This window comes from Dermacentor variabilis, chromosome 1, assembly GCF_050947875.1.
Source record: "Dermacentor variabilis isolate Ectoservices chromosome 1, ASM5094787v1, whole genome shotgun sequence".
Lineage (NCBI taxonomy): Eukaryota > Metazoa > Arthropoda > Arachnida > Ixodida > Ixodidae > Dermacentor > Dermacentor variabilis.
Genome location: NC_134568.1, coordinates 28,717,396 through 28,730,986, shown reverse-complemented (window position 1 = coordinate 28,730,986; position 13,591 = coordinate 28,717,396).

Below are 13,591 nucleotides of genomic sequence, written 5' to 3'. Positions count from 1 at the left end.
TTTCTGTCGTTCTGTCAAGGTCCATATAAATAGGTAGCGAAACTTGGAACGAAAAGCGCGCCAAAACCTATCGCCAGGGATATCAGTTAGTGGTGCAGGATTGAAGCGCGTGTAAGTGAGGGGGGGACAAAAAACACCGAAACTAGAAAACCTATGTGAAAAAGAAAATGTTCGAAAACGTTTAATCAGAATACTGGCATACGAGTAAATTTTCCATTTCAGGTATTTTTCCTGCACTAAAAGAACAAATGTTAATTTTTTTTCTATTTCACAATTTATTAGTTCTTTCTTGGCGACCCGTACCAATCAGTGATTCTGGCGCAAGACTTGTCAAGGCTGTGCAAGCCAGCCATTACGTCGTGAGGAATGGCATTTCTCCCTTCAACGCAGCGGTTTCGACCGAGTTTTTTTTAATTGTTATTATTTCCTTGCGTGTTACTTCAAAGTGTGGCATGCGCTTCACTTCAAATTTTGCGTGACTGTATTCGTTGGCGAGAAGTGTGAGTGCAGGTTTTTTATTATAATGCAAGCTCACGCTGCGGCATTCGACGCGCTTGTCTCGCTTGTCTTAACCATATGCCAAATTCCTGTCAGGCGTTTTCTCCTATAATTCACATGAGAGGTCCAGGAGAGATTTGTGTCAATGACCACCCCCAAAAATCTCTTATTTGTGCTTCATGAGATAAGCTGTCCGTCGACGGATATCACGTACGGAGACATTGGTTTCCTGGTAAATGCCACCACTGCGCACTTTTCACATGATATATGAAGTCCTTGTTCCCGAAGGTAGGATGATGTTAAAGTGGCTGCCTTCTGAAGCCGCGCGCGCGAAGCTGCAGTCGCGTCACACCCAGCGTCCAAATACACATGTCGTCGGCCTAGATAGGCAGCCTAACGGTGCATGGAAGGATGTCGGCGAGTCCAATGAGTGTTAGATTGAAGACAGTTGGCCCCAGTACTCCGCCGTGAGGCACCCGACGGTTATTCCATTATAAATACGGAACGCACCGCGAATAAACGTCACGCTACGTTCGTTTACTCTCCGTAACACAGGCTCTGAGTGTCCGACTGGCAGAAAAAATTAGCAAGTGGAACGTTTTCAAAATGATAATGTGGGGCAATGTTGTCTGATGACTGTTGTATATGAATACAAGGTGTGGCACGAAATTGCAAAGGATTATGTGGAAAGGATTCGCATAGGTTGCTTTGCGTTACGACTGTGCGCTGGCCATAGTACTTTCCATCACTGAAAAATGTTTTGTTTGGTCAATTATATTGGTTGCATTATTCCAGACGAATAAAAGGGAAGTTGATTTTGAAAGCTCTTTGGCAGTGTCATTTATTTCGATCATATTCGCTCACCTTCCTAAGGAATCTACTGGAATAATTGCCGTTAATAACAGCCTAATTACGTTCACATTGAAACGTACGCCACTCCCAATAGTTAAAGGACACGCTGGCGTTTCAGCTGAGGCGAGTCGCAAACTCGCCTCAGTCTCGAAAGAAACATAACTGCTGTCGTAGCGGTCGTAATGTTGGACGCTATAGAAATTCAAACATTCGCGCCATCTAGCGTAACATCTTGACTTCACTACCATTTTTGGTTGTGACGTAACCTTTCTATTTTTTTTTATTTTTTGCTTGCTGTTAGTTGTCCCCGCGATACGTAGATGGCGACGGTTACAACGAGCCTCATTTTCTTGACATGTGGGCTGCTATGGAAGCTTCGCTAATAGTTTACATATGCCTTGCAGTTGTTGCTCTTGATTTGAATAAAACTTACAATACTTGGAAATTGGCAGTCACTTTATTTGCGTAGCCCAGGCAAGAACCATGCCCGCTCGTCTAGTCGCCATTACGCATGTACGCTGCCCTCGGGCTTCTCCGCTCGCGCCATTATCTCGGCATGGCAGCTGCCGCCGTCGTTACAGGCTGCGCGGTGGCGTGTTACGACAGCGGCTCCGGGTTCTTTGATTTCTTTTTTATTTCGCCAGCCAAGAAGGCAAAGGGGACAGCTATCATATTTGCCAATGCCTCCGCCCTGTTGTCAGACCAAACGCCGAACGCAGCAGCGGCGTCTCATCAGGGAGGAGCTTTGCGCCGATCCTCACTCTCTTGCTTGCGCAATCATGCGAACGACAATTAAAATTTGGTGTCGGACATCTCGAAGCACAGACACGCCAGAAGCATTCTTCCAATTGATACTGTGTAGAAACACGACTGACTCTTACTTTTCAATACAAACATACCCTCTTACTGCAGCAAACAAAAAGTTCATTATTCAACTTTAGTTAATTGGGCTGCTGACAGCGATAATTACCAACTCACTTTGTGTCCCCCTGGCCACATAACTTATTTGCACAGGAGGTCTTCGCGTGCCTCCCAGTGCCTAACTTTAAGAAAACCATGAAGCTTAATTTTGAACACTCTGTACGTCAACATCATTCATTCAGGTTTTCGTAAAAAGCCGCGTTAATAGTTGATGTGCCTCGCGTAAACACCAAAACTGGGAGGAAAACTGCGCAAATTTTGCAGATAGATAACGTGGTCCTCGCTGTGGCATCTGTCGGCAGCAATGGTTCCAACCCCTGAAGGCAGTTTTCCTCCAACTCATATAGAAATAATTCCCTAAATTTCGCAAATTTTTTGCACAATGTCGTTCAATTCGTCAGTACGATTTCTTTAACAATAAACTTTTGTTCGTTTTATGCCAATAGACTGCAAATTTTATATTTAAATTTTTATCTAATGCCGTTTTAATATATAAAACTAATAAAGTCAATCAACTCAAGCTCAGATGATGTCACAGTGCAAGTTGTTGTGCTGACGACGTGGCATACAGTGCATGGTCACTGAAATCAGCTGAAACCCTTCTTCCAAAAAATTAAGTTAAACCCAACTTGATGCTGCCTGACTGGACTTCATCCATCCATGCTGCACACAGCAGCGAACACCAATACGCAGTGCGTACGCTAATGTGAAGATCATTTGCCGTGACTGAAATCAAAACACGCTGTCACGTCAGCAGTTTCTCCACTTCAATGCCTTAGCACGAAATTGCCCTAAATTTGGACTTTATATGGATAAAAAATTTTATCCCTAGATCTAGCGACATTTATCTAGTCCTAGGGATATTTCACTCCCACGACTCCGCGGTGTGTCAGAACTGGTCTGGTGCGTGAAAAAAAAAGAAAAGAAAAGCTAAAGCACAAGTTGGAAAGCTTAAGGATGTAGGCTTTCGAGAGACACCAAACACCAACGCTACAATAATTTATATACTTACGAATTACTCTTTCAAAACCCCTATACCCATTGATTTAGTGTTGAGAAAAAGTATTAGAAGCCGAAAGACATGTATTTTTATGCTCATGTGCATGCATATGTACATGCTTCCATCAGCGAAGCGTCCGAACTCTTGTACACTTCCGAGTATGATTTTTTAAATACCACTCGTTTACATGCGCGACGATTCGCCGTGTTGCTTAGTCGCGATGTTGTTGCGTTGCCAAGAATAAGGTCGCGGGATCGAATCACTGCCACGGCGCCTGTATTTTGATGGGGACGAAATGCAAAAACCATCCGTGTACCTCAATTGAGGTGAAGCTAAACATTTCGACAGAATTGCCTGTCTGGTTGGGAAATTGATTAGGACTTGAGACCGACTCCAACCAAATAACTGAATTTTATTAGCCCGACGTTTCGGAGCCCATTCGGCTCCTTCAGGGAGGTTTTTCTTCGGGGGGTGGCGGTGCGGAGCTTTTAAAGCGTCTTTTGTAAAGAAAGGAAGGGAGGCCATGGCGACATGACGAAAAGAAGAAAAGGACGCAAAGCCAGGTAGACTCCCGCTTGATTCACCAACACAAAAACGTCGGCGCGACCTTGTAACCTCCACCACCCCTCGCTTCCCATCAAGGGCACCCTCGCGGGCACTCTCCCCAGCACCGGTCATCCCATCACCCTGTAAGCCGTCAACACCCCCCCCCCCTTTTTGTTCCTCCTCCCCCCACCTTCCCGTCTGTGAAGTGTCTCCCCACCTCCCGTGCTCTCCCTTCCTTTCTTGAAGAAGACAAGAAGGCCTTGAAGAAGACAAGTCCACTTGTCGAAACGTTGGCTCCTGCATTCCCCTTGTTCACGTTTTGCTCATCGTCTTGAATTGCCATCTCCCGCATTCCCCGTCTTTTCTCTGAATTTCTTTACAAAAGACGCTTTAAAAGCTGTGCAGCGCCACCCCCCGACGAACAACCCCCCTGAAGAAGGAGCCGAACGGGCTCCGAAACGTCGGGCTAATAAAATTCAGTTATTTGGTTGGAATCAGTCTCAAGTCCTACTCAACTGAGGTGCATGTTAAACAGCACCAGGTGGTCAAAATTAATCCGGAGTCCCCCACTACGACGTGCCTCGTAATCAGTTCGTGGTTTTGGCACGTAAAACCCTAGAATTTAATTAAATTCACATTAGCGATTTTGGCATTTGTTTTCCTTTTTTTGCGCAGTGATGCGATGAAGTGCGGTGGCGCGTCTGCTCATAATTATGTATATCGTTGGGTGGTATGTTAATTACCAGAAGTTAGAAGCGCTCGTCCTTTTCGATTTTTGTCTGTGCCTTTCCGCGCGACTGCGCTAAGTGACCACGAATATAATATATAGAAGTTCGTTTTGTATTTCCGCGCAGAAACCCGATATGTCAATGTGACGTCCCGAATTTCAAAGAATTTCTTGAACGAGAAGAAAGGAAACCGACAGCCCGATTTTTATTAGTCATATCATAAGAAGCCAACCAACAAAGACACCAAGGACCGCATAGGTGAAATAGTTGTATTTATTAATGGAATTAAAGAATTGATAAACCAATGGAAATGAAAGTGGCTGGGAAAACAACTGAACGCAGATGGGGCACGAACCCACGTCTTCGCATTACGCTTGCGATGCTCTCACCAACTGACAAATCGCGGCGCTGTTTGTCCATCGACTTTCTGGAGTATTTGTGTTCATTTATTAGAACTAAACCTGGGAGTGTTAGCTAGCGCCGCTACTCGGTTCGTGCCCGAGTGGCGCACTCGGTTGCTTCTCGTATTTTTTTTTTTTCACGCTGCTATTGATTACTGAAATATGTGCACATTTGAAGTTATGCAACCTCTATCTTCATTCGGTTAATTTCATTCTCCGTTATATAATGTGCCCAAGCTTAAGGACCAGACAAGAGGAGCTGGTTCAGCAGTTACCGTTTGGCGCGATGCCAGAAGGGTCCATAACGTACACTTTACGTACAAGAAGGAAGCCTTAATGTGCCGCGATTCGAGACTTGCAACGGATCCCTGACACAGGGTACGTGCCACAATTTCTGAGGTAGTCGTCGTTGTCGTCGTCGTCATCATCATCATCATCATCTGTACCTCTAAGCCGTGAGTGAAAGCGAGAACAAACCTGTCGTCAGAATCAGATGGGAAATATGTGCCAGAGCTGCAAGACAAAGAGGAATGAGTCGACTTTTCGTTCCGAGGTGACTGGCAGTATTGTGAACGGCTGGTGTGGCTGACCACGTCCCAATGACCTGTGGGATCAGTGCGCAAGCACAACGCCTGAGGTTGGTACACACGCACTGCAAAGAAACGCGGCGGTGACAGCGCCTACGCAGTTCTATAAACTATATCGTCCTGGTTTTCTTATCCTAGATGAAGATTTAATGTTTGATGAGAAGGAACGTCCTCAGAGGCACACAGTAAGCGGCAGTAAATGTGAATCATTTCTGCTAAAAGGCACTAGTCAGGTTGTACTATGTTGCCGGACGTGGAGAGCTGCACTGCCGTGTTGAGGATAGTAAGAGAAGAAACTGCCTTTGTGTAGAACCATAACTTAGCGTGTGCTGTATGGCGCAACTCGTGAGACGACGCAAATAACCGGTTCCGGATCATTAGAATGAAAGTGATTCTCGCACTACTGGCGGTTTGTTGGCGATATTCGACATGTGAAGGTTATTTTCTCACGCCAGCCTATTACGTATCACGACGCTCATCAAATGATAGCGTTAAGTCGAGTCTGCAGCATACGAAAGAGTGACTAATATACAGTGTTGCCAATTGCTTTTTTTTAAAAAAACCTACACGCGCTTACTGAAAGAGCCCTGCATTACAGTACGCGTCCCTCCCCTTGATCCTGCGTTTGATCCCAGGCACCAACTTATTGTTAAAGCGCTTATCTACTGAATTCAAACAACAGCAATGTTAATAATGCATAAAAGGCTGTCGTAACAAATCCCTACCGCCACTAAATAATTAAATATGTGACCTTTTCTAATAAGTTAAGCACCTTGCAACCTAGATTACATGTAGAATTACCGAGCCATGTTCCATGACTAAGTATCGCACATTTCAGAACATATGCGTTGAGCTTTGACTTCACCAGCAGGGAAACTAGGATGTGAAAGGCTGGAATATTTTTCTGAGGCAATGTTTTGAGGATCGCAGTGGCACAAATACACGCGGCCATTCCTTGCGGATGGTAACGGAGAAGACGGCCCAATAATTAAGTGATAATTAGCCATTCATTATTTAAATTTTACTGCCTTCCATGACTGCAACGAAGACACTCCGACAGAACAATCACCTGTCAACTAATTCCTAAAATTCAAGGAAATGTTTTTGTTCAGTTCCTTTCCTTTCGATCGGGCATAATATTTCTTTTTTTCTTACTAAATCAAAGCTCACGTAGACAGTTCCAGCCAGACACAGCGAAAGCTAATTTGAAATTGCCGTGTTAGGTTTTCAGCTCAAGTTTATCCTGCTTTTCTTCTTTTCAAATCACTGATTCTGGAGAGGGTTCTTTCAGTCGGAGCGTAAGAAGTGCGATAAATGTAATGCTATACGGTTTGCGACAAGGTAGATGTGCTTCTGAACTCTTCTGTTCCATTATTATGTATTTACCTCTCCAATGTTTGCCGGGAATGAAGCAGTTGATTCCGGTCTTCTAGTCACTGGGGAAATTCAGAAGGCAGGCTTTTCCATTGTGGCTCAGTTCTCCATATATTAAGCAACAAGTTAGCAATATTCCTCGGAAATATAGACAGCTTCCTTCTGGCCTCCGTACTAACAGCTACAATCACTGGTCCGTCCATAACAAAAGAAACTGCTCAGACGACAACAGTCCTTTCTCAAGCTCGATGACGGCTGTGACATAGACCAACTGGTATCGAAGTCAGAAGTCATGCACTCCAGCATGCTTGCCAGCTTACCAGGAAGCTCTACCTCAAGACCTCCTACATAAATGCATGGGAACGAAGAAATCGTTTTGCATCCAATGCACAGAATTTGATGAAATTTGTGGCGCCTAAAGGAAGGTGTTAAAATCTACCGACTGCACGGAAGCGATTTTTTATTAAGGCCAACAATGTTTTGTGATAAAAGATGAATATCACAAAACAAACAAATATACTTCTATAACTCAGTATCCCTATTCGGCAAGCTGCACCGACTAAAGAATATAAAGGGGACAAAATATGCATGCTATACACCACTCTGAAATTTACCAGTGGTTTATGAGTGTGACTTTCACAAAACCCTCGTAAACATTGTGACAATCTCACGTAAAGCTGAAAAATTGATATAGCACATATGCTTAATATGCTCATCAGATGTAGTTTACATAACAACGATGGATTGGTTAGTTATGGAGTGATGGATTCTAAGCGTTGTGGTTCAATTTCTAACTTAGCCGGCGCTGCGTGGATTGCCTGGGCGGGCAACCAAGTCGCAGTGACCGGTGGGATCAGTGCGCAAACACAAAGCCTGAGGTTGGTGGTGTGCAAAAACAACTGCAGAGAAACTCTGTGGCCCCAGTCCCTATGCAGTTCTTTCAACAATATACCCCTGATTTTCTTGTCCGTGGTTCAATATTTCATGTTTTATGACAAGGAACGCCGTCACAGACACACAGAAGGCAGCCGTAAATAAGAACCATTTGTGTTAAAAGGCGGCATGCAGCTTGCAGCAAAATGCCGGACATGGAGAGCTGCACGGCGGTGTTGAGGATAGGAAGAGAAGAAACTCTGCATTTGGGTGGAACCATAACTTAGCTAGTGCTGTGTGATTCAACTCGTGAGACGGGTTTCTGATCGTTAGAATGAAAGCGTATCTCGCACTACTGGATTTTAGAATATTCTTGCAAAAACTATGAGGCCATAAATCAAGATTCTGCTTGCTACAGCCATTGGAATTTAGATTTATCTCTTAGGTGCAACCGAGATTATTCCCATCACTCGGTTGTTAATAGAGAATTTCAGAGTTTCGCGTGTATCATAATAAAGAAATCGAAGTTGGTCTCGAGCTAAAGCTTCCTCTTATCGGACGACTCTCGGGCTATCACCATAAAGAATGAACATGATCTTGGTAAAATCGAGTAGCAACCACGATTAACGCGTGTCCAGCACTTACAGTCCTCGTCCAAAAATAAACATCTTCCAATAGCGACAAAGCTTGCGTGACAAGAGGACAAGCGTCAGTCATGATTGGACAACGTTATACACAAGAATCATCTTCCCCTATCGCAAGTTCTCAAGTAGTTCAACCAAAAATTACAGGGTCTCTTAAGATCTCTCTAAAGAGGTGAACGGCGAAAGCCTACTCTTATCCTTATCATCTTATCCTTATTCTTATCCTCTTATCATTCGCCTCTTTCTCTTTGGCTCTTCTCTTTCGCTTGTTTCTTTTAGTCATTACTGCTCATTACTAAGCATTTTTAGTTACTTGCAATCAATCGCGGTCATTACAAGCCGTCGTTAGACAAGTTGGTCATATCCTAGTCAATAGTAGTCATTATAAGTCAAATCAGTCATTATGAGTCATCACTGGTCATTATTAAGCCTTTTAGTCATTTCTAATCAATTGTAGTCGTTAGAAGTTATCGGTAGACACATTGGTAATTTCGTAGTCATTACTAGTCATTACAAGTCGTTTCAGATATTATTAGTCATTACAGCTCACTACTAAGCATTTTAGTCATTTGCAATGAATTGTGGTCATTACAAGCCGTCGTTAGGCATGTTAGTCATATCATAGTCATCAGTAGTGATTACAAGTAAATTCAGTCATTATTAGTCACTACTGGTCATTACTAAGCATATTTAGCCATTTCTAATAAATTTTAGTAATTACAATTCGTCGTTAGACATATTGGTAATTTCGTAGTCATTAGTATTCATTACAAGTCGTTTCAGTCATTATTAGTCATTACTGGTCATTACTAAGCATTTTAGTAATTCCTAATCAATTGTAGTCGTAACAATTTGTCGTTAGACATATTGGTCATTTCATAGTCATTAGTAGCCATTTCAGTCATTACTATTATTTACTAGCATTTTCTAGTCATTTCTAATCAATGGTGGTCATTACAAGCGGTCATTAGACATATTGGTCATTTGGTAGTCATTAGTAGTCACTACAAGTCATTAGTAGTCATTTCAGCCATTGCTACTCTAGGTATTTCTAGTCGTTTCTAATGAATTGTGGTCATTACAAGCCGTCGTTAGACATATTGGTCATTTCGTAGTCATTAGTAATCATTAAAAGTCATTAGTAGTCATTTCACTCATTACTACTAATTACTAGGCATTTATAGTCATTTTTAATCGATTGTGGTCATTACAAGCCGTTGTTAGACATATTGGTCATGTCGGAGTCATTAGTAGTCATTACAAGTCATTAGTAGTCATTACTAGTCATTATTAACCTATACCAATCTCTATTATAACGTTGTCATTCACTAACTGTATCTAGCAATCATTTTTCATTCTTTAATGTGTCTTTAATCTGTCTTCATATGGCGTGATGACGCTTCGGCGGACACTCCAGCTGACAGGTCTGCCGACACGAACTTCGACCATGAGCCTAGAAAGGCTTTCGCCTTAAAACAAGTAATGTACATACATATTGGCTGAACGTGGTATTCTTAGTTTCAGCAGGTATGATTCGCGAGATTTTGTGCGTTTCCTGAGTTTCCCAACAAAAATTACCAGGGCAGGGCACAATACCTTACGTTTCACTGAAAAATTGTCGGACGGCTCTACGGCCCTACCAAGCTGAGAAAATGCCGAAAGTACTTTACTGTAAGGCAATATACACTACGGTTGGCAGCACTGTTATTATCCTCGTATACGCAGACTGCAGAAGAAGAACGCGCGCTTTTAAAACTACCTTTCAGCTTACGAAAGGCCGCAGTTCAGAAAACATACTCTTCATTCGAGAAATGCAGTGGTTTATAATATCAAATGTGCATTATCTATCTACCTATGCAGTTCTAACCATCTCATCGCTTCCTGCTGAACCACACGTATCTGTATGATTTCTGTATTTAGTAGGCTGTCCAAGTATGCTGCTGTGGTTGGTTTGCGTCATGTTTTAGTTTTGTATTACGGCGATAAACGATTTCCATTGGGGCTTTTGAATTTCAGCCTTATTTATTGATGCACGAAGTTTCAACCTGTTTTCAACGCCACACTGCATTTTAACACTTGCAATCATTATATGCAGGAAAGGGCTTAGTAATAAGGTTTTATAATGAATACAAAGGCAACATCATTGTTATTATTATTTAGAGCAGGCCGCCGGAGAACGTGTAATACACGAGCTGGCGAGAATATGACTTCAAACAAGACAATATAAGTGTTACGATCTGTGGTTAGAAGTTCTCGGCACATAGCTGCGGAGATTCACGCAAGTGCAAGTGGGCGCTGCTGTATCGAAATGGGATGGCAATGGGAAGCACGGTGCTGTGTATACGGCAGCCCAACGTCGCCGTACTCATGTAACGTCCGCAGCGCCGTCTTTCTTCAATTTCCACACGTCATATCTCGAGCCATGGATGAAAACTGCGGACAAATCGACAGGCCCTCGAGTTCGGATGTGGGCCAAGCAGTCTTGAAAGTACCCATTGACACAAGCCAACTTGTACTGCCTGCTGTGAGGGCAATCTCCTTCACCATAGGAACTTGCTATAGTGGAACATATTGATAGCGGCCGTAGCAGCCAAGTAGAAATTTAGGTGACGTTTAAGAAATACCACGTCTTTGTACGCATAGGTTGCGAGGCCTAGCATGCCAAGCCTTCACTCTGAAAACGTGCCTGTAGCGGCAGCTCGCGATTAGGGGGGAACAAGACCATCGTAGAGCCACTAAAAAGTGAAATAATGAAAACTCCTACATTTCAGTGGGCGTGCGGATTATAGGAATGGGTGCCTCTCAAAGGTACTGTAGAACTTATATTCGCCATTTCCGATAAATATTTGATAATTCTCAAAGGGAAGGAACATCGAGTATGTCCTGACTGACATTAAAAGAACCCGTAATGCATGATATGTTGATCTATTGATAGCCTGCTGCGACAGGGTTATACATACATACATACATACATACATACATACATACATACATACATACATACATACATACATACATACATAAATACATACATACATACATACATACATACATACATACATACATACATACATACATACATACATACATACATACATACATACATACATACATACATACATACATACATACATACATACATGAACACACACATACATAATCGTCATCATGATCGTTATCATATATTTATGTCCACTATAGGACGAAGACACCTCTCCCAGCGATCTCCAATTACCCCTGTCTTTTCCTACCTGATTCCAACTTTCGCCTGCTAATTTCCTAATTTCTAAACACAACCTAATTTTCTGCCGTCCTAGACTGCGCTTCCATCTCCTGTGGTCACAAGTTCTCGGCACATAGCTGCGGAGATTCACGCGAGTGCAAGTGGGCGCCGCTGTATTGAAATCGGATGGCAATGAGAACCACGGAAGCCATTGTGTAACTAGGCTGGTCCTCCGGTTATCTGGCTTACGCATTACCAGGCCTGCCCAACTCTATTTTTATCTCTTAATGTCAACTAGAATATTGGCTATTCCCGTTTGCTCTCTGATCCACACCGCTTTCTTCCTATCTATTTACATTATATAACATCTAACATTTTTCGTTACTTTTCTTCGAGCTTCTTTATTAACCTTCAAGTTTCTGCCCGTATATGTTAGCATCTGTAGAATGCAATGATTGCACACTTTTCTTTTCAACAACAGTGGTAAGCTCCCAATGAGGACTTGGTGATACCTGCTGTATGCATTCCAAGGCGTTCTTATTCTTCTGTAAACTTCCTTCTGATGATCAGGGTCCCCTCTGAGTAATTAACCTAGATAACGGTACCCCTACACCAGTTCTAGAGGCTGACTGGCGTTCATGAATTCTTGTTCCCTTGCCAGGTTATTTAAGGTTACCTTTGTATTTTTCATGTTATTGTCTTATACATATATATTTGAGCCAGATTTCTGTCGCCTTAAACGAGCCAGCGAATACGATGAATTTGCCTAAGGAGGTTGTAGTAAACTCTCTGCACAAGAGCTGCACTGCCAAAAAGCGAACGTACTATGTTTGGATCTTACTGCTGGTACGATCTGTTGGGAACTCGGCGCTGACGCCCGTGGTTGTACCTGGGTCGCAAGCCCCAAGGGTAGCGTTGGCCTGGCGGCCTGGGGTACAACTGGAAGCATCCGAAGGTCCCGGCAAAGCATGAGTCGACTGGTAACAACGAAACAACTTGTTTATTTTAACATCGCAAAGAGTTGGCGGTCAGGTTTGACCGTAGTAGAGAGACGGGAGAGCACTTTACTCAGCAGAAGAAATCGGAGCCCTCCTTTTGGCGTCCGGGGGCAGCTGTTTTTATACTCTCGCAGTTGAGGGCAAGAAGGAACCCCTCAAAAGACGAGCACGTGAATGTACAATGGGCTAATGGTGACGCACACTGTCGTAGCGATGCCGTAGCACCATGTCGAGCACGATCTCGTAGCACCCTGTCGTGGCGCTGCCGGTCGGACACAATGACTGTAATGAGAGGATGGTCCCTGCTTTGGCATCGCCTGTTTCGGGCACAATGACTGGAACGAGATCCCTGCTTTGGCATCGCCTGTTTCGGGCACAATGACTGGAATGAGATCCCTGCTTTGGCATCGCCTGTTTCGGGCACAATGACTGGAATGCGAGGATGATCCCTAGGCGGTCGCATCGCCGCAGTCGCGCCTGGAAACACCTGGCGATGAGTGTTGCGGCGACGACGATCGGGCCAAAATGTCTGCCGCCCCGCCGCAGTCGCGCCGGCAAAACCACGTGTCGCAGGCGAAACGCAACAGACCGCCCCGCCGGGGGAAGGAGATCCCGATGGACAGGGGACTGCATCCGCTGTCCGGAGGGATGTCGCTCGATGATGCTCATAACCGAAGTCGGGCGTCCCTCGACGTTTCTTGAGCGCAGCGCACAGAGAAGGCCTCGTTCTCTTGTTCAGGTTCGCACGGGACACTGCAAAGTGACTTCGGGAGAGTTCACATTTTTGTTCTCGTTCCCGGCAAGCGTTAGAACTACGCTGAAACTCAACCGCTCAGTCAGCAAGCACGGCACAACCCTCACTAAGCCCTGCCAGGCTCTTTCCCCTTTTTATACCACTGCCTAGTTCCTTACAGTAGTCTAGCATCACTCAGAACGCGTCCACAAA